The 21,073-nt window shown below is 36.7% G+C and overlaps 1 protein-coding gene across 2 annotated transcripts in view; it reads right to left on the reverse strand.

Moving 5' to 3' along the window:
• NKAIN2 (sodium/potassium transporting ATPase interacting 2) overlaps positions 1–21,073 on the reverse strand; it is a 561,131-nt gene that overhangs the window by 118,847 nt on the left and 421,211 nt on the right. The gene's annotated exons all lie outside the window — the stretch shown is intronic.

Raw genomic sequence — 21,073 nt, forward strand, 5'->3', positions numbered from 1 at the left:
TTTTTTGAGTATTCAATTGATATGAGAAATAGAGTGCCTCATTCTATCTTGGATGTGAAGTTGGCTACAAATTAGAAATAACTAAAATCAAGTATGTCTTTCCATGTACTGCTATACTTTGACAAGTCCTCAAAATCAAGATCTTGAGGGATGTAAATTGTGAAGGTGAGCTCTTTGCCCTTCTTTCCCAGGGCCATAACTGTTATTCTTTAGCTGTGAACAAAACGGTTGTATAATTTTAGCTCAGTTTGCACATTCACTGTGCTCTCTCATTTTAGTTATCATGGCGTCCTGAGACAAAGTGTACAGCAATGCAGTTAGAGGCTAGAGCATATGGGGCTTTTGAAGGTGAGTTAGGCATCAGCCATGTTGCTCAGAGAGGCTGAATCAAGATGCAAATGATCTTTGGCTTAGGCTTTTTGTTTCTCGTTGGGTTTTCCTAGAATCTTCTCCCGAGATGACAACTAAAACAAAGCACAGGATCTAGCAATGAAGAACATTTTGGTCTCTTTTGTCCTATGACTTTGCAAGCCTTCACAAAACTATACCAATTTCTTTATGTTGCCAAGGTTGTTAGTACAACTACATAGTCTGTGGGGGGAAAAAAACCCAAAAATTCTATACCTAATTTTTGGTGTTGTTGGTTTTTTTTGTTGTTTGTTTGTTTGTTTTTTTGTTGTTGTTTTTTGTTTGGTTGGTTTTTTTTTTGTCAGAGGAAAGAAAACATAGGGTCAGGGGCACTGGAGAAGGCCGTATGGGAAACAAAGAACTACCAGAACTGAATAACGCCTATTGTCCTTATCTATCTGTGGAAAGAAGCTTCAACAGCTTGGTACTCCCTGCTCCTAAAGGAGTACAGTGGGTGATCTGTCCAACATCCCAACCTGGAATCAACCCACCTCTGGTCATATTTGGATGGTACCAACTTCTTATGACAGTCAAATGTATAATAAGACTCTTTGCTAATATTTACTTAGGATAAATTGTATGGCTCACTTCTATGATTAGAACTAAGTACTACTAGTATCATAGAATCAACTGGGTTGGAAAAGACCTCCGAGATCATCAAGTCCAACCCTTGATCCAACACCACCATGGTTACTAGACCATGGCACTAAGTGCCACATCCAGTCTCATCTTAAAAACCTCCAGGGACAGTGAATCCACCACCTCCCTGAGCAGCCCATTCCAATGTCTAATCACTCTATCTGTAAAAAATTTCTTCCTAATATCTGACCTAAACATTCCCTGGCACAGCTTAAGATCATGCCCTCTTGTCCTACTGCTGGTTGCCTGGGAGAAGAGACCAACCCCCACCTGGCTCTTCTCCGGACCTGCTCCAGCACCTCCATATCATTCCTGAACTGAGGGGCCCAGAACTGGACACAGTACTCCAGGTGTGGCCTCACCAGCGCTGAGTACAGGGGAAGAATCACTTCCCTGGTCCTGCTGGCCACACTGTTCCTGATCCAGGCTAGGATGCCATTTGCCTTCTTGGCCACCTGGTCACACTGCTTCCTAACCATTTGATCTCCAAAAAGCACAACATTCTCAGTTAAGATTTAACAGCTTTATTTCTTTAAAGGATCTTGAAAGGGTTCACTTTTTCTTACAGTTCGCTGTCTAAGTAGAGAGAAAATTTTCCTTGGGATGCTGAAGTGACAGCCTTGGATCATCCAGAAGAGAGTTTGTGTGAGATATGAAAGCAATATTTGCTGTCCACCTACAACACAGTAGTTGACAGAAGCTCCTATAAAATTGTGAAGAGAGTTTTGAAGGTATAGATCTATAATTTATTATTCCTGGAACAACTTGATTATTATGCAAATGGGAATTCTGTCTCACAACGCATTCTTGCCCCAGGCCAGATGGAGAGGATCTGCTGATCTTAAGCCTCTCTGCTTCTGGGACATGTGCTGTGTTCCTGGGAGGGCTCCAGTGGGCCAGTGCAGCTGCACACCATGAGACCAGAGCAGGAGTAAGGTGCCTGGATCATACACAGGGGATCCATGACAAATCCTCACAGCACCGACTGAACAGGTGCACCAGGAAATTTTAAGACACTGCTAATTTGGTCAAATCTGACTGTCAAATGGAGAAGAGGTGTGTATCTCCAACATTAGTCTTCACTATTCTTGCCAAGATGCTGTTCTAAAGTATGAATGGTGCTGAATGCATCAAAAACCTGGGAATTTGTTTTTAAAAATCTACCACCTACTCTCATTCTTTGAAGTATTTGAACCTCTGCTGAAATTTAACATCCATCTCCCTAAAAGAAAAAGAAAAGCCTGAAGCTGAGAGAAAGTATGGAAAATTTCAGCATGAAAAGTTGACTTAAGGCAAATTCATAAGCTACTGAAAACTAGAATTTCTTAGTGGAATGTACTAGGCAGCTTCAAGTATAAATTTCTAACAATATCCAGTACCAGAGAAAGTCACTTTCATTTACTTCTAGTAGCTCATTAATGATAAAGATTTTTTGTTAGAATTTACTGCTGAGGTGGCAGTACAGAAAGACAACACTTTAATTACACAACCTGTGCTACAACTACAAAATACAATTTTTAATCAAATGTTGACAGTTCTGTAACAAAATACCACAGCACCATTGTTCTTGACAGGTGGTAATCAACGGGCAAAAATATTATTTCTTTCACACAGTTCCCTGTTTAACTATTGTTTATAGAAGTTGCTTTGACCTCGGCGCAGAAACATCAGTTAAGTTAGCTTCTGATCGGAAATGTTAATTGAAGCATCTTTCAGAATTTGTCTGTAAGTAAGTTTGTAAAAAGGCTTCTATTGGGTTTTTTTTTCTGAAACTTTTGTTTAGGAGGAAGGCTAGGAAGCTTGCTGTTAGATGTTTTGCAATGGAAAAGGGATGACTGCTTGACAGGTTTAAAAAGTCGAGCTTGACAGCGTAGTTAAAGCTGTTTGATAGTAATACTTAAATGTTCTGCTTTATTGGATGACAGGCTGAAGAACAGAAAGACTATCAAAATAAAACTATTTTAATATATACTCTTCTTTTTTTCCTACTTAATAATCCAAGGTCAAACATGCATTTTAATCACAAACACTCTGAACTTTTCTGCTGCATTGGCGAAAATAGAACAAATTTAGTGTTCTTTTCAGTGCATTTGTCAGTCTACATACTGCGAGTGCATTACATAGCTGTGTTAGTGAAGGCAAAGCTTTTCCTTGATTACCTAGGGAAATTGCCTTTGGACAAAAGCCATGCTTTTGAATGGGAATTTCAGATTTTGTAAAATAACAGAGCTCTGAATTTCAGTAATATCTCAAAGCTTTCTCTCACATTTCTGTTCATTAAAACATTTTGGGACAATATAAAGTGATCTCAAATTCTGCTTTTTTGTTTGATATTTCTACATATTCAATAAAATCATAAAGCAGTTTTCCACCCTGTTTTGTCAATGTCTGATTCTTCATGCAAGTTTGGGATTTTTTACCATATGTTAATGGAGAGCTCAGTCTTAATCAGCCTGACAAATGGATCACAGTGCACAAATTTCTTTCAAAAAGATTGTGTTGTTCAGGATGAAGTATGAACATTAAACTCTGTTTATTGACAATTGCATGCTATTCCTCAGGAAAGTTTTCATTCTTTGCAGCTCTTGCTTCAGACCTTCCATATCAATCAATAAATACGGCAGGTCTCTTAAATTGCAGCTGTAGGGTTCAAAAGAAGAGGGTTTTTTTCAGTATATTTTAGTATCTTTCATATTGATATTAATTTTAGTATGATTATTATAACTATATATCTCAAATCTATTTCTTTGTTTGTTCTTCATTACCAATCACTAATTCACACTGAGGGGAAAAAAATTACTATGAGGTTATATTTAGAAAAATAAATTTTCACCTCCACTTTTTCTCAGCTATATGGGCATGTTTTTGCCAGTGATAATATTTCTGCCTTAGTGCTTATTCCTATATATTGATTGCAACACATCATTTACATATACAGGGACTACTGATTGTAAATAAAAAGGTCATTTATTAGATGATAAAGTTATCTTTAAAATTAACAGAGAAAAAAGGTTTTTTGAACTTGTAAAATAATTTAAACAACACAGTCTTCCAAATCCATTTCCTATGTTGCTTCTAAGGTTTGTTATAAAAATCTCTGAGATTTCTTTTTTTTTCTCCTTTAATTTTCCCAGTCACTTGGCATGAGGGGAGAAATATTCCCCTTTGCAACTCCCATTATTCTTCATTTATGCTGCAACTAAAGCCCTAGTCCAGGAAATAGCTGAACACATCCTTTTCTCCTATTGGGCTCAAAATATCCCCATGTCCTATCTTGAATGTAGGTCAAATTTTGTATGCATTTATATATTGAAATATATATAACCTTTAGAATACATTTTATTACATAACTGCATGATTGCTTGATACAATAAAATAATTAAAGCAAAATCTCTATGTAAGGAATAACTTTGTCTGTACAGAAAAAAACCCCAAAAACCTCTGTTAAGGATTTATTTTAATGGTCTATGTACAGTGCCTGAAACCCCAGCAGATTCAACTGAGTTCACCATAGTTTCAGAATAAACCCATTAAATTCCAGACATAAATATGGACTACGTCCATAAGTCTTCCCTTCAGTTGGACTTATAATTAGCTTGTTAGTCCTCCTACAGCTTAAGAGAAATGACCTTCTTAGAGTCAAGCTATCCTTTCTCATGATAGCATCAGAGTTATGACAGCAAAAAATTATATTGCTTTGTTTATTGGACTTGCAGTCAATTACAGCTTTGCCTCTTAACATGATAAGATTATTTTAAAAGTCAAATTATTAGAGTTAGAGAGCATTTTTATGTGAATATTATCACCCATGAGAGAAAGTACAGTGCATATTACATCTGCTATCCTAGGCAGACATTCACCCAGCTAGGTTTTTGTTTGTGAATGCATAAGCGTTTCACCTAAAGATCAAAAGGAACCATATCACTGGAGAAAAGAGGATTAGCTGCAACAGAAAAACAATACTAATTTGTTAGTGGTTTTGCTAACATGTCAAACTTTTTAAGGAACTCTCTGGCAACTTTCTCCAACATCTTTAACTGCTGCAGACGGACCAGTGGTGAATCCCACAGAAACGGAGAAGATCAAAACCATAAATGAGGACCTGGCCTTCCTTAAACCTGAATTTTATTATAAAAACTATCATGTTATAAATATGTGTTCTGTTCAGAGGCTCAGAAAAGTAAGGTACTTTGGACTCCACCTAACCTCAGCCTGACCTGTGCAAAATGACAAAAGTTAGGCATAGGCCTAAATCTCCCACAGAACTACTGTCAGAAGAATGACATTCTCCGTTTCATTTGACTTTTTTTTTCCCAAACACTTTGATATTTTTTTTTCCAGTGTGATATCAGTGTTTCTGAAATTGCAGACAAAATCAAAAGCAATGACTAGAAGGATGAGGAGATACAGGCTGCAAAGGGACTCAACATTTTTCTTTGTACTTAGAGAATTTGTTGTTGGGGTATTCTCAAAGGGCTTACACATATCAGAAGACAATCCAGCTGAGATTCTAGCCTTTTTTAATTTTTTCTTTTTTTCTAGTAAACTTAAGTGGTCAAACCCTGTTCAATACACTTGAAAAAGAATCCAAGTTTTTAAAAATCCTCATATTAGGTTGTATCCAAAATAGAGAAAAAGAAGTTAATTACTATGCCTTGGTAAGAAAAAAAAAAGGAGGCCAAAAGCCATTCAGACCATTACTTACATAATGGCAAAGTATTTAATAAGAATTCTATCTACTGGTACAAAAAAAAATATTTCTCTTAGCTTCATAAGACCTGTTTGAATGGCGAACAATACTTTTGTAAAGAAAGGAAATATTTTTCCTGTGGTTACACAAACAGAATAAACCAGAAAAAGAACATTATTTTATATAAATGATCAATCTCTTCATGGCCCTTGAGGCTCATTTTGTAACAGATTTCTGCAGGGCTACACCACTGAGTCTGTGATGCATGTAATAGAATCAGAGAGCTTCTATACAATTCCAGACTGGGAGGATCTCTGTTTATCTCCAAGCTTACTTTTTCTAACATCAGGTCTAGATTTAATGGCCTTGGTAACTTTCAAAAGACCAGCAATCTGACCTTTTAAAATAGGTTTTACCTGTAGCTGGTAGCTACTATTGGTGGTATTTTACTTTAGGAAACTGAGGGAAACGACAAAGCTATATTATAGCAGATTAACATAAAAGCAGATTTCACTATTCTTGCTGTAATATTTTCCCACAACTTCAAGTGCAGGACAGTTTACACTCTTAAAGAAAACACCCTGAATTGCATTAAATTGTCTTGACCTGAAATAAAAAAGCTCTTTCTGGATACTTCAGCAATGCTCTGTAGCTCCACAAATGAATATATAAAGACATAATAGGTTTCTTTAAGCAGAGAGTTCAGCTCCACTCCACTGCTTGTTCATATCCTTTCCCACATAGACACTTCAGTATTCACAGAAATTTTGCAAGTACGTGTAGATGCTCACAAGCATAAAAGACAAATTCCTCTATGAAGGGAAACCTTACCTTATTTTCTTCTAGCTGCTGCCCAAAATCCCAACAGAAATTAATACTTTCTGGAAATTAACAATGCTTCTCTTTGTTCTAAAATCAACTATTTTTAACCTTAGCCTTGGAGTGATAGCACTGCAAATATTGAAACACAAGTGAATTGTGCAATCTATATGATAATGTAAAAGACACTTGTTCTGACCTGCCCGAATGCAAGGCAGACTTCTAAGTATGTGGAAAAGAAATCACATGAACAGATTCTTGGAGAAGAACAGACAGAAAAATTTACTACCAATAGCAAGAACATCAGCCTGTATTGCTACTAGACTGTGTAGTCCTTAATCTGCAATTTTCACCCTCTACATTGCTCACCATTTAAATGGTTTATAAAAGTTGCAAAACATCAGTAATAATTAAAAAAAAAAAAAAACAAAACAATTTTGCAATGAAAAATGTCCACTTTTATACTCAGCTATTTTCCATTTAATTGGAAAATGACATTTTTCTACATCTGCTTAAAAACAAATTTAAGTTTTCAAAACAAATTACGGAATTGATTGTACAATTTGCTTTTGCCTCACGAAAGCAAGTGAGGAAAAGGAGTGTAATAAAAATAGATAGAAAATCTTTGGGGATTTGATTTCAGATCCAGATCGAAACCCAATAATTATCCTAGGGATAATTTGAGAGAACTCTGTTTGAAATTTAAAATTACCCATGAACCTTGCAAATTTACATCAGTTCATTTTTTTACTTGCACTTCCAACACAAATAATACAAATGTAACTTAGTCTTATTAACACACTGTAATTAATGGCAGAGCTCAACTTTTGCTACAGATCTTGCCAGATGATGCAGTCCATACAGCAGGACAGAGAGCAAGATAAAGGCTTACTTAATTTTGCTGATAATTGTCCAATAGGGTATGAGACACATGTGAGGGAAAATTCCAGAGCAATGAAGTAAGGCAGAGCTGGTGTCAAAGGCTGACGATAGATAAAAACACTACCTAGCATGTATATATATTTTTTTTTTCATTGATGTGGGGAGATAATCTACAAAACTGAGCAGAGAAATCACTACTTTATATCTCCATTTTAAGACCATATTCAAAAGAAATAAAATTTATGGACTTAAAATCTTTGTCTGGGCTCCCTAACACAGTCTGTCCAAGGATTTTCCCCCAAACTGGGAGAACGGGAGCAAACGATAGGAAAAGTTTTGACTGTTAAGGGCCTAATTTATAACTCTTTTAAGGATGATCACTGATAATCCAATTTAAAGACTGTAAAAACATCCAGCTAACAAAACTCTGAACTTTTCTTGCTCGTCTTCAGCAGCAAAATACCAACCCCCTAGAAAGATCATGACTGTGAATAAGATGGATAGCATAGGATAGGATAGGATAGGATAGGATAGACTGCTTCAGATAGAAGGGACATACTGTGATGATCTAGTCCTACTGCCTAACCAGTTTAGGGCTGACCAAAACTTACAGCGTAATGTTAAAGGCATTGTCCAAATGTCTTAAACACTGACAGACTTGGAGCATCAACCACCTCTCTAGGAAGGCTATTCCAGTGGTTAACCAGCTCCTTGGTAAAGAAATGCTTCAGTAATGTCCAAGTTTAAATCTCCCCTTGCACAGCTTTGAACCACTTTTGAAATACTCTTGCACCTACTTCAGTGAAAGGTTAGGCATCTGTCATCTTAAGGCACTTTGTGACTAAAGATAACTTCATACTAGATAGGGATAATTCTACGTGCAGAGGTTAAGATTCATCTCACCTATCTGCGGCTAACTAATTAAACTTAGTCTAGTTTCTAGACCAAGATAGCTATTTAGGTTCCTTTGTAAGGACCAAGAAGTGACTGCCACCTCCAGTGGATGAATCATCCCACCTACCCAGATGAGTCCTAGCAAGATGAGTACCGAAGCTGATTAGCTTTGCCTTAGACAATTCACCACCAGACAGCTGCAGCTGGAGACTCCTACTCCAAGTAATGCCAGGTTTTCATAGCATTAGATTGCAATAGATGAGATTAAATGAATTTTAGGAAATATTTACCCATTTTGGAAAGCCCAAAGACAGACGTTACAAAGAAACAGGAGGTTTCTTGCCACCTGTAGAAGCAGGCACATTTTGACATTCCTGTGCCACAAGTGATCAGGCTCAGTTTGGGGATCCTACTGCCAATGCTGTGGCTGGCTCTTCTCTCTCTGCTGCCACATCTTCATCCTTCCGGAATGATCAGAAACTACAAACAGTGAAAAGGTCTTTTAGGAGCAGCCTTTCCAGACTGTGTATAAAAGATGGTTGGGAAATGTTGCAATACCAGCTATCAAACAATCGAGAGGGTTTCCTTAGTACATGCTGCTTATTCACCAATTTCAGTATCTATATGCCTTGCCTTACTTTTCAGGCTGCTAATGCCTTATTGTGTTGTTTAAACACAATTCAAATATATTAAATTATTAGATCTTACTTGTCCCTAATAAAGTTTCATTTTATTGGTAGGAAATAGATGTTTTCACTTTATAGTTTTAAATATAATTAATTCACTATGGGCTAAAACTCACACAGTATTTATTATTCTTACACATTTCACTGTTACATTAAATCATATGTCTTTCCTTTGAAGTTTCTGAGTCTGCCCTGCAAATTCAGACAAAAAGAAAAGATTTTTCTTTAAATCTGTACAGACACCTGGAACAAAGGTACGTATTGAACCAGGTTACTTAACTATAGGTGCACAAGCAACATTGAACGAGAACAGTGACATTTTCTGAGAGCAAGTCTTTTGACTCCTTCAGACATTTCCTTCCTTCCCACAGCTTTCAGTCTTGTCATTCTGTGGAAGGGACTGCTGTACAGGTTATTCTCTGTGAAAATGGGCTTTGTATGCTCTGGGTCATAGCTTCTGCAGTCAGAAGGTATACCCAGAAGCGTTTACTAAAACAGCGAAAGATACAACAGAAAAGAAGGTATTATACCAAATGAAAAAGTTGTATTGATTTTTTTCTTTCTTTTTTTACTTTTGCATTCTCTGAATGTTTATTATCTATCAGATTATAGACTGTCTTGGTGAGGGATTGTGTACTCCTCCCTGATATTTATTTATCTGTCTCTGAGCAAGACTATCCTTATAAAATGCATAATGTTTTTGTGTTCAGTAACACCTACCACATCCCTGAATAAACAACACCTGTTTTGTGTGCAGACAGGTATACAGATGCCTGATGATGAAGAAATAAACCAGCTATTTTTCCCAAATTTGAGAGCTAGACAACTCTTTTTTTCCCTTTCTTTGGCAGCAGCAGACCTTGATGACTAAATACATCTTTCTATAATAACCGAGAAATGAACCATGCTACAGGTTTCTTCAAGGAGATGAGTCATCATATTTTACATGAGGATTTGTCTTGGAGGTTAGCATGACCTCAGTTGAAGCTGAATTGATAGTATTGACCTTTCCTTCATTTTCTGAGTACTACAGATATTAACACTAATTTTGATAAAGTTCAGTGAGATGTGAGAGATTTACAGCCCAAAATAGCTGAAATAAAAAATTCAAGGCTTAGGCTACAGTAAAATCTGAACTGGTAGCAGTTTCTATATTTTGCTCTGTCAGGTATATGAAAGGAGGGGAGAAACAAGTTCCCAACCACAGCTATTAAGCTGAGAAAATAAAAAAAACTTTAAAGGATACAATCCCGAAATCCATGTGGAAAAATGGATTTGGAAAGCTTTTTCTTTTCATTTTATTACTAATCTCTTTGAAAATAAAAAGGCTACAAAAGGTGTTCTGACTTATTCGTATGGCTAAAATTGAACCCCACAGGCTTATCAAAAGCTGCACCATGCCTCAGTCTTCCTAGCATAGGCCACAAGAAGAAGAAAACAAAATCAGAAAATCAAATACTGGATTCATTCTCTCTTTTGTTTAAACTCTGTTAAAAAAGATCTCTGGACCTTTTGATCCCACAAAAGCAAATATGAAAATGTAGACATGTGTAACCTTATTGTTACGTAACTGGAATTATCTCACCAATTAAGTAACATATTTTGCACTGATAAAAATTTAGAAGATTAATTCATAACTTCCTCTATGTTGGAGAGCTTTGGATGGTATTAATTGGCATTACATGACAGAAAATCATATCTTAAAATATAGGCTATGTGATATTAACAGCTATAATAATGATTCTTCTTTTTTCAGCATGAGAACTGTTCAACTACTGCTAGTGGTTGAATTTCTCCTGACTGCTAGGGGAATTGGGCCACATCTATTAGCAAAAGAAAATTCTACAACAGAGAAGCCACAGCAATTAAAAACAAGAATTTGACAACAAGAATCTGTTAAGATATCAGAATATCTTTTAATAGTATATTAGGTTTGTATTAATCTATTTAAGGAAGAACATTTCTAAAAGACATCTTCTTACTGATCTCTTCAATATGCTGTCATTGGCTGGTTTTCCCTCAGAAAATTCCTGCATATAGAATGTGGGTAGAGCACCATAAACTCTAATCAATTCTTTCTCAGATGAAATGAATTGCATGCAGAAATCTAAGTGGGTCTGAGAGGAATAAAAGTACTACTACATGGTACTTCAGGGCTGTTCAAACTGCTCTCCTGCTTTCTTGAAATCAGAAGTCTGCTATGTCCTTTTGATAGTCTGGAAGGACTCAGTGGAAAAAAAACCCAAAGCTTCCCAACATACTCTCCTTTTTAAACATAAGGCTCATAAACAAATACTCTCTATGTGTGTGCAACAGCTAAGATTCATGTTGGTTACTACTGTAGGAGTTCATTCCATTGCCTGGTGCAGCTCTGTGGTGCTGGGATTCAGACAGCAAGAGCGTGGTGGTGGAGATTGCCATTGCTCAGCACTAGGAAATCAGGCTGAAGAATTTAATTCATAGATCTTCTCTCCATACACTACTTCTGCAGTTATTGAAGCATGGTTGAAACCTCTAAAGGGACACTCAGAGCAGGAGATTAACTTAGGTGATACAACTACACTACGGGAAAGCTTATGGAGCTTAGGTCATAAAACTACACTATGGAAGCCTTATGGAGGTATGTACAGGACAGCCAAGCCAGATGTTTGAGTGCTTGAAATCCTGGGCACCTCCAAAATCTCATAGCTTTTGCACACATTTTTTGCACAGACAGCCTTGGAGAAGCAACAAACAGCAGAGGGATTTCCTAGGACAAACCTCTGAATCTTTGGACCATTTGATGTCAGATGCATAAAAGCTCTGTAAGAGCAGATGAGATCGATGAGGGTCGGAGCTTACCCACAGAGCAGGTAAATACAACCAGAGTTGTCTTGTAAGGCATGCGGTATTACATCAGTTTTCCCCAGGTGTGGCAAAGCATTTACAGGATTGGTTCTGCAGTTGCTGAATCTGGCCACAAACTTGGCTTTGGAGCTGTTTAGCAGCAGAGTAGCTTCAGTTCTTCTCCATTTCTCAAGTCCATTGCATACCAGTGTAAATAAGGCTTCTAATTATACTTTTTTTTTGCCAAAAGATACATGAGGTAACTGACAACCACTATGATATGCTTTGGCCTTTAATCAAGGAATGATTTTCATTTATTGGTCTGACTTTATAAATCCAGACTTGTCATTTAAGTGAAATATCCATTCATACTATCATACTGCTAACGGAAGCATTCATAGTCAGCACCATGTCTTGCTGTATTAGCACAATAAATCCAGTTCAGTGGGTCATTTCTGGGTTTGGGAATCTGAGTCTGAATTGATCTGTGTTGGTATTACTCAGTCAAATGCTTCATCTCCACTGAGATAACAAGAACAGGTCAGAGCCTTTCAAACTGAGCATTTACATTGTGCTCCCAGATTATTTTCATTTTTCTTCGGGAATGAGTCATTGCACAGTAACTCTTTTGTGTGGCTTGCCTTGCTTTCTACTAACATCTGCCTTCAATGGCACAAATCCATGGTCAAGATTAAAAATAAAAAACCACATAAAATGCTCCTTTATTTCTACGACTTTTAGAAGTAATTCATCAGCTATGAGCGCCGTTATACCAGCATACCTGGCACAACTAATTTTGGCAGAGAAACCTGTGCTTACGGGAATGCATCTGAATGTGAAACAAACAAATAAATAAGCAAAATGCATATACTGGTGTAAGAGCACTCTAGAGCAGGTTTTGGACATGTTAAAACACATTAGGAGGAATTCTAATGACAGATGCACCAAAGCCAGTGAGAATTGCTAATTAGAACTTTTCAAAGGAGACAAAAGAATAGGCAAGATATTACATGAAAATCATAAGCCAAATGTAAATTTAGAAATAAAATATGTGGAAAAAAAAGACCACAAGAGTCAATCTTTTCTTTTGCTACATTACGTTAACTACGACTTGCAATTGTTATAAATGTCATTTTCAGGCTTCCAGCTGTTCTGGAATGGGTTTGTTTTTAAAGCACTGACTGAATAGAATAATTGTTTTGTAATGTTGAACTGTATGGTGTGTTGGTTTTCCTTCTTCTTTTTAATGTACTTAACTGAATAATCAAATAATATTCATGCTTCAGATACCTACAACATGATAGGAAATACTCACTTTAAAATTTCATATTCACTTTAGTGATTTGTCTAAGCTCTGTGTTTCTGTTACATGGGATATATACTCCTATGCCTCTGATCAAGTTAAACCACTCATGATTCAAGACTCATGTGGGGTTTAGCTATTGTTCAACAGTTATACTTCTAGTAAAAGAAAAAAATCACTCTTTATGTTTTTGTACAGTGTTGTTATCTACATCACAATCTCCAACTTCTGTGATACACTTTTTTAATTAGTATAGCTCTTTCAAGCTGTAATTTTGGGTTTATGACCCTTTTTGTTGATGTCATCCATAAATTCCCCTTCTCCCTTTTATTGTTGTGTAAGCTGTGTGGCCTAAGGCTCTGCTTCTCATGTTATTTTATTCTCTGAAATAAATCTAATGTCTTCAGAGAAGTTACTTGTGATTTAAACCCACAGCAGAGGAAAGCCAAAGCTTCAGGTTATAGCAATACAATCAAACACAATTGAATTGTAGTGACTTAACTAGCTGCCTCCTCTCAGCTGAGCAGCTACAAGGGTCCAGGAGCATGCTTTTAGTCCAATTAATTATTAGAGAGTATAACTTAGCTTAAATGAATGAATGAAGGTGAAGACAACAGAAGACATCAGAATAAATAAATTTTCTAGGCTATTTAATGCTTGACCATAAGCTGTAGCTTTGGTCTGTAACCAAAAACCATGAATTGCACTCTGGGAGTCAGCCATTTACAGAATCTCTTGTTCTCACCCTGGTGCCATGCTACTCCATTGCCACATTATAGACTCCCATTTTACAGCCAGTGAAGGAAAGGATTAACTTTTAAACTGTGATTTATATGACCTGTATTATTAGATAATTACTTTCAGAAGAGATGAATTGTATCCTAGAACACATTAACTCTGTTAAATAGAATTCTGGTAACTGTCAAAGGAGAGAAAGCTTACTGATTTAAACAAAGAGTTATGCATTGCCACCTGTTGAATCCCACCTTAGTGTCATATAAGCAGGTTTTATTTACTCAATGTAGGAACTGGGATTGAAGTAAGAAGTAGGTTTGCTTTGATCTCTTTTCTAGATGGTTAGGGTGGGATTTGTCCGACTTAGTTTTATACATCTGAAACGTAATAATGGACCAGCAAAGACAAGCTAAGTAAGATGTCTGGAATCCCTTTACAAACAAAGGAAAGGGATTTATTTACTTCTAGAAGTAAATAAATTTTGTTCCATATTGACTTAAATTGGTAATCTGGATAATTGGGTCAGATGGCGACACTAGGGAAGATGAATGTCCCAGCATGTAGTAACTGAGAAGTAACACAGAATTACAGAATCTGCCAAGTTGGAAAGGACCCACAAAGATCATTGAGTCCAACTCTTAGCCCTGTGCAGGACCATTCTCAAGAATCACACCATGTACCTGAGAGTATCATCCCAACAATTCTTGAACTCTGTCAGGCTTGGTGTTGTGACCACTTTCCTGAGGAGCCTGTTCCAGTACCCAACTACCTCCAGGGTGAAGAACCTTTTACTAATATCTAACCTAAACCTCCCCTGACACAACTTCAGGCCATTCCCCCAAGTCCTGTCACTGATCACCACAGGGAAGAGATCAGTGCCTGTTTCTCCTCTTCCCCTCACGGGGAAGTTGTAGACTGCAATGAGGTCTCCCCTCAGTCTCCTCTTCTCCAGGCTGAACAGACCAAGTGAACTCTGCTGCTCCACTTTCACTTTATTGGTCCTGTCTTTGCCTCTTCTTCTCTCATGCAGATTTTTCTCTCTCCACAGGTAGAATGGAGGACCACAACTTTTTCTCATTTAATGTAAAAATGAGAAAGTACATGCAGTTAGAAAAGTTTTTCAGGTTAGGAAAATTGTAGTTGTAGTGATCTAACATGGCATTGGGATGGCAATGAAAGATAATGGGATCTTTGTGTGTATCCTCCCCCTACTCCCCCACAACCCTCTCTACCTTTACAACTCTTTGATGGGTGATGTGGTTTGTTCTGAGATAAGAACACAGGTGGGTATTTCAAGAGGAACTGTCTGGATGCTCACAAAGTGAATACATTCCAGAGATGGGGGAACTGACATGTTTGTGATTGACTTTGGTGCACACTGACCTTCAAGAAGGTATAAAACACTCTGGACACTGGGCCCACTAAAGCTCAAATCAACAGGAGGGACCACAATATATAATATTATATTACACTATAATCCACTGTAGTAGATAATAGAGTTGTTATTTAGATACTGTATTGACAATATTTAGATACTGTAGTAACAATAAACCTAACTGTAATCATCCACATAATCACTGAGACCTACTTGTGCCTGCCTGGGAACCTTCTCTTGACTATTCTGCTATAGGCCCATAACATCGACCTGGAATGCCCTGCTAAATCCAGTGAGCCACTTGCCCTGCTTAACAAATCTTCCTTCTACATCCATCTAGAACTTATAGGAGAAGTTGGATATTAGGAAGAAATGTTTTACAGAGAGAGTAATCAGACCTTGGAATGGGCTGCTCAGGGAGGTGGTGGATTCACCGTCCCTGGAGGTTTTTAAGATGAGACTGGATGTGGCACTTAGTGCCATGGTCTAGTAACCACAGCGGTGCTGGATCAAGGATTGGACCTGATGACCTCGGAGGTCTTTTCCAACCCAGTTGATTCTATGATTCTAAGTAACAGCAAACTGGTAACAGACAAGGTTGACCAAATAACTGACTTTGCAAAGGAAAAAAGACATTGCAAGCAGCAAAAGCCCAAAATCATTAGAAAAAAATAGTGCACAATCCCGGATCTTTTGCACAAGTAGTTTGCAAAGAAATTCAAGATCAGCATTTGTTTTTAAATTAATGACAATTCTTTAAATTTAAGCTTTATGGACTCATTATATCAGTAAACAAGAACTGTGTGTTATGAAGAAGGAATCTGAATTGCAACTACACTTTGTAGTTTTCTCCATCACAAATAGTTTTAGACACAGCAGTGAAACATACTAATTTAATCTTTTCTCCATCTCAGTTATCTGTATTCAGCAATCCAGAAAATTGCTTTTCTAGAGTAAGTAGCACAGTATAAAAATCTGAATTTCCATTCCCGGATTTCATTGCGTGCTCAACTTCATGACGACATACAGACTATACAAAAAAAACCCTTAGCTAAAATACAATTTGCAGTTCTGTTTACCTGCTAGAGAAGAAATTATATTCTAGGGTTTTGTCCTGTCTAATTTATTACTTGAAAACATTTGAATAGACTCTAAGGAAAAACATGGGAAGCTCAGAGTGACAAAAACTATAATTGAAAATAAAACATTTTTTTAAGTGTTTGTTTTGTTTTAAGCAGAGAGATAAAGTCATGTTATATTTGTGTGCATTTGCATTTTATATGTGTATTTGCATTTTATATGTGTTTGTAAAGCACATAAGAAAAATGCAGCCTTCATGTTGATAGAGATTGATAGGATATTACTAGAACACACGGGACATGAATAGTAGTAAAGTATTGCCAGAAAACAACAGTCTAGCAGAAGTAGTTTTGAATTAAATGGCATGCAAATCTCTGAAGAAGACTATGAATATAGAAGGCAATCATTAAAGATGTGAAACTCTTTAGTGGAGAGGCTCATAGGAGAAGTTTCCTCATATATCTTTCAACTTTCTGCTTTTAAATGTTCATCTGTGGTAAATAAAGCTTTCTTTCTCCTTCATAAAATGTCATTGTTGCATTGTTGTCTTGTTGGTAATAGTAAGTATAAAAACACAGTGAAAGAGATCATAAACGCTTGTGAAAAACTATGGCTCCCACAGCATACCTGTGCATGCATGATTCCTTTTAGAAACATCATTCAGAGGTTTAGATTTATGCAATTATACCTTCATTTAAATTCTATATTTTCAATGACTTCTGCATTTTAGGATACTTCTTTCAGATAATAGCCAATTCATGCCTTGACTCAGGGACTTCACTGTTGCACATATCAACCTACTGCACTTTCAGGTAATTCAGCTCAGACATGAATTTCTTTCTGCCTTGGTGTATATTACACTGGGTCGTAGGCTTGAATTGCAATTGCTGGGGTTAGGCTAAGTCAAGGAGGCTTTTTGGGACTGCTGTGATTAAATGTGTTTCTTAAACAATTCTTTAGACGTGTAGGAATGCCTATTCCAGCAGATGTTATGGTGCTTTTCCACTCCAGGAATAGAGAAGAGGTTATGCTAATACTATTTTTCTCTGTAGAAAGCTAGCAACTCTCTACTGGCCTACATTCGCAAAATTTTACCGTTCCCATTGTTCCCGTCACCAAGTTAACAGGTGTAGGCAAAATTCCCCAAATAACTATTCCCTTTCTCTTTCTACATACTGGCTAGACAAAGAGAAAATTCTGCTTAGGGAAGACATAAGAAATTAATAACCTGCACAAAATATCTTACTTGATACACAGTCTACCTTTGGATTTTCTTAGCTAGACTTTTCTTATCTAAAAGTAGAAGAGGAAAATAAATCTTATGAGCTCTGAATAATTGCTATTGTTTGGGTTCATTTATTCCAGTGTACAAGTCTTTCTTGTCATGGTCAATTTCCGGTTATGTTGGCAGAAGCCAGCCATCTTGTCCAAGAGGTAAAGTGTTTCAAAGTGTATAATGAAATCTGAAAAGTTATGGTGCACTTTTTGTGGTGCTGTGCTCCCTAACCTTTCCGCTGAGTGGTGTGGAATGGTGGATCTGCCAATTTATTCTTCTCAGCTTTCCTGCCTACTCACATAAATAATACATGTGAGGAGAGGAAGAAGGCTCCAATCTCTCAAGAACTACACAGGAAAAGGTGTGCTTGTCTCAAAAAAGGATTCGGGAGTGCAGTGTTTGAAAAGCAATTACAGGCTTCTCAAAAGAAAAAATAAATAACAAAAAGGACCCTGACATTACTTTTGAAAAAGGACTCTGCGACTTAGAAAAACTCCTAAAGAGATAAAGCTAGAGGAAGGAGAAGCCAGGAATTCTGATTATTTTGCTGCTTTAATCCTGACAGCAGCTTTCCCATTTCATCCAAACTTTACTTTTCTATCTTCAGTAAAAGTACAAACGTAGAATATTTGAACACATTTCTCTTGGGTTAAGCTTTTCTCATAAAAGAGAAAAATGATGGTAAATGGAAACAAATATGTCTAAGAAATAATAAACTTTAAACTCAAATCTTAATTTTCAAAAAAAGAAGTATTCAAGATTGAAGTAGCAAGTAACAGCACTAAACAGAGACAAGGATTACAGGATGAGATATCTTACTGTAAGATGGACTCCCTCCCTTGTAGGTTTTGGTTACTTATTTAAAACACATATACCCAAACACACAGACACAAAGCTAGTACATTTAGACTGACTCTAAAAACTTCAAGGATAGTACAAGTCAAGCCCATGAATCCAATTCACATTTGGAAAACAGCTGACAGTGTTTAGAACTAAAATCACAATTCAAAACCTCACAGATCTCACAGAGGTTTAAAATACAGATTTTTGCCCTGGTCATGGAATGTGTTTGAAAGCCTTGAACAGATATTTAATATTTTACTGAGAAAAGACAATCTGCCTTGTAGAGGTCAGAATTATCTAAAATTTATGATTTTCATGTACGCTAATTTCTAGTTGTAGCTCATCCCAGGTCTTCCTCCCCCCCCCCGCCAAGAATTTCCCTCCATTTTTCTTTAGAGTTCCTGAATCCTACCACTCTTTTCACTTTCAGATCTCATGTGCTTTTTATCTCCTATATAAAAAAAAGACACTCTGCTGGTGAATCTAACTGTTCATCCAGCCTATTTCATGTCTCCTCTCTTAGTTTAAGTTGAAATCTTTTCCCACAAATTGTCCTAAAGGTAGTTTTGAATTTCTTCTTGTCTACATTTACTGAACAAACAGAGAAGAGATGAAAGCGGAAGTCATATAATCCTAGACATGTAAAATAATATCACAAAGGCTTTGAGTTGTAACTATATATTCTAGTCAGAGCTGTGCCAAAGTATGTCCACCACGGATGCAATGCTTCATTTTTACCAGAATCTGCAGCAGAATTCCTCAAAATTTCTCTTAGGGAGTGTAATTGGGATATTATTCACTGCATTGCATAAGGCACTACTCAAAGCAGTTTGTCCATCCCATTAACAACTTCACATTCAACAAGCATCCTCCAGCAACTGCACACTAAATATGTTCAATTTTTTCTCATGATGCAAATGTTTCAAAATTGCCCATCTTTGCAGATACATATTTTGGACTGCTTAGGTTGGATATTATAGCCTAGGTTTGTTTTCTTGGGCATATGTTACCCTTAGAGGTAATAGAAATGGGTCAGTTGGAGTTTACCAATTTACTGACTTTGAATATATTAGCCCCTGAGTTTAAGGGGTACTTCATTGGAATATTCTCACTTTTCTTTAGTGTATTCAATTTAAAGAAAGGCTGGCAAATCCCTCAGATCCCAAGATGTCAAACTGTACATACAAAGAATTTGTTACACAAAAAGTAAACCAGAGTTCAAAACAAAACAGGATGTTATTCCACAAATACTATTTAAACAAGTAAACCAAACCAGTAGACTGTATTAAGACTACAATGAAGTAAAATGTTAGCCTTCTACCATGAAATGATAGGAATATTGTATGCAATTAGTAATGTTGGCCCTCCCCCAAAATTCAATCTGACTAAGCAGCATCCAGTTGGAGGTTAAAACTGAGCCTTCACCTTGAACTCCTCTTTTCCTTTTTGAAAAACAAGCTCCCTTCTCAAAACATCCATGCTTGCACTCCACAAAATCCCTTAATAGTAACCAATTGTTGAGCGGAGTTGGCCCTAAATTGTGCTGCTTGAACAGCGAGACCAAGCTGGGAATGAAGCTATAGACATAAATCGACCATGACAGCTGACTTGGCAGGTGAGAGCCTGGAGTTCCCACCCGGGGTTGCATATGCAATGTTAACATAGCTTTAGTAATCTTGAGGAGAGAAAGGCAAGGTTTTTATATTTTGCAAGGTATGTTTATTACTAGATGTTTCAAATCTACATAAAACACATAGCTGCTCATTGTTTTCAGAAGCACAGATTTTAGTTGACAAACATCTAATCACTGGCATGTCTGAATACTCTGAAGAAGTCTCCTAACTGTCCCCTATGAGATGTTATTTTGTGGAGACATCCTTCTCTCAGAGTTGTAGGTACCCATACTTCACCCCAAAATACAGCAAAAGGAAGTAAAGAAATTCAAGCTTTTTCAAATCTAGACCTTGTAATGGATTAAATGATTGAGAACAACCCAAGCAATGCTTTATCTATGGTCTGATATGCGGTTCTTACAGACAGGCTCAAAAAAGCAAAATAAGAGATTACAGAGATTACCATGTCAAGAGATGTATTTTAATACTACTCCAAGTAGCTCTTATAAGATCAAGTCATTTTTGTTAAAGAACAGGATTCAATTTTAGTGCACTGAGAAATATATTTTTCTTTAAGGTGTGGTAATGGTGATTATTATTATTGAAGAACCAAAATTGAATTTCAGTCCTGACTTTATATAACTTTTATTGACATTGGTTTCCTTTACTGCTTTGACAGTATCCTTTCATATAATGTTGTCGTTTTGAGCTTCACCCATAAGCAGTGGCATTACTGTCATCTAGCCGAATTCTTTAACAGGTGTGCAAGTTCATAAGCAAACCCCAAACATACCTTAGACAGAGATTCCCTACTGTGATGACTATGTAGTTATGTTTCGAGCAAATTCATCAAAAGAGAGAATTTATTTTTTATTTAAATACTGAAGACAGTGGGAAAATTATGAAGTCTTTTCAATCCTAGTTAAATGTCATATTAAGATGGAATGTTAGCACAGAAAAATCAAAATGCTTTGACTCAAGATTTTTTAGGTGATCCTGGGCTC

Source organism: Neopelma chrysocephalum, unplaced genomic scaffold (assembly GCF_003984885.1).
Source record: "Neopelma chrysocephalum unplaced genomic scaffold, ASM398488v2 Primary Assembly neopelma1_23, whole genome shotgun sequence".
NCBI classification, from domain to species: Eukaryota; Metazoa; Chordata; class Aves; order Passeriformes; family Pipridae; genus Neopelma; species Neopelma chrysocephalum.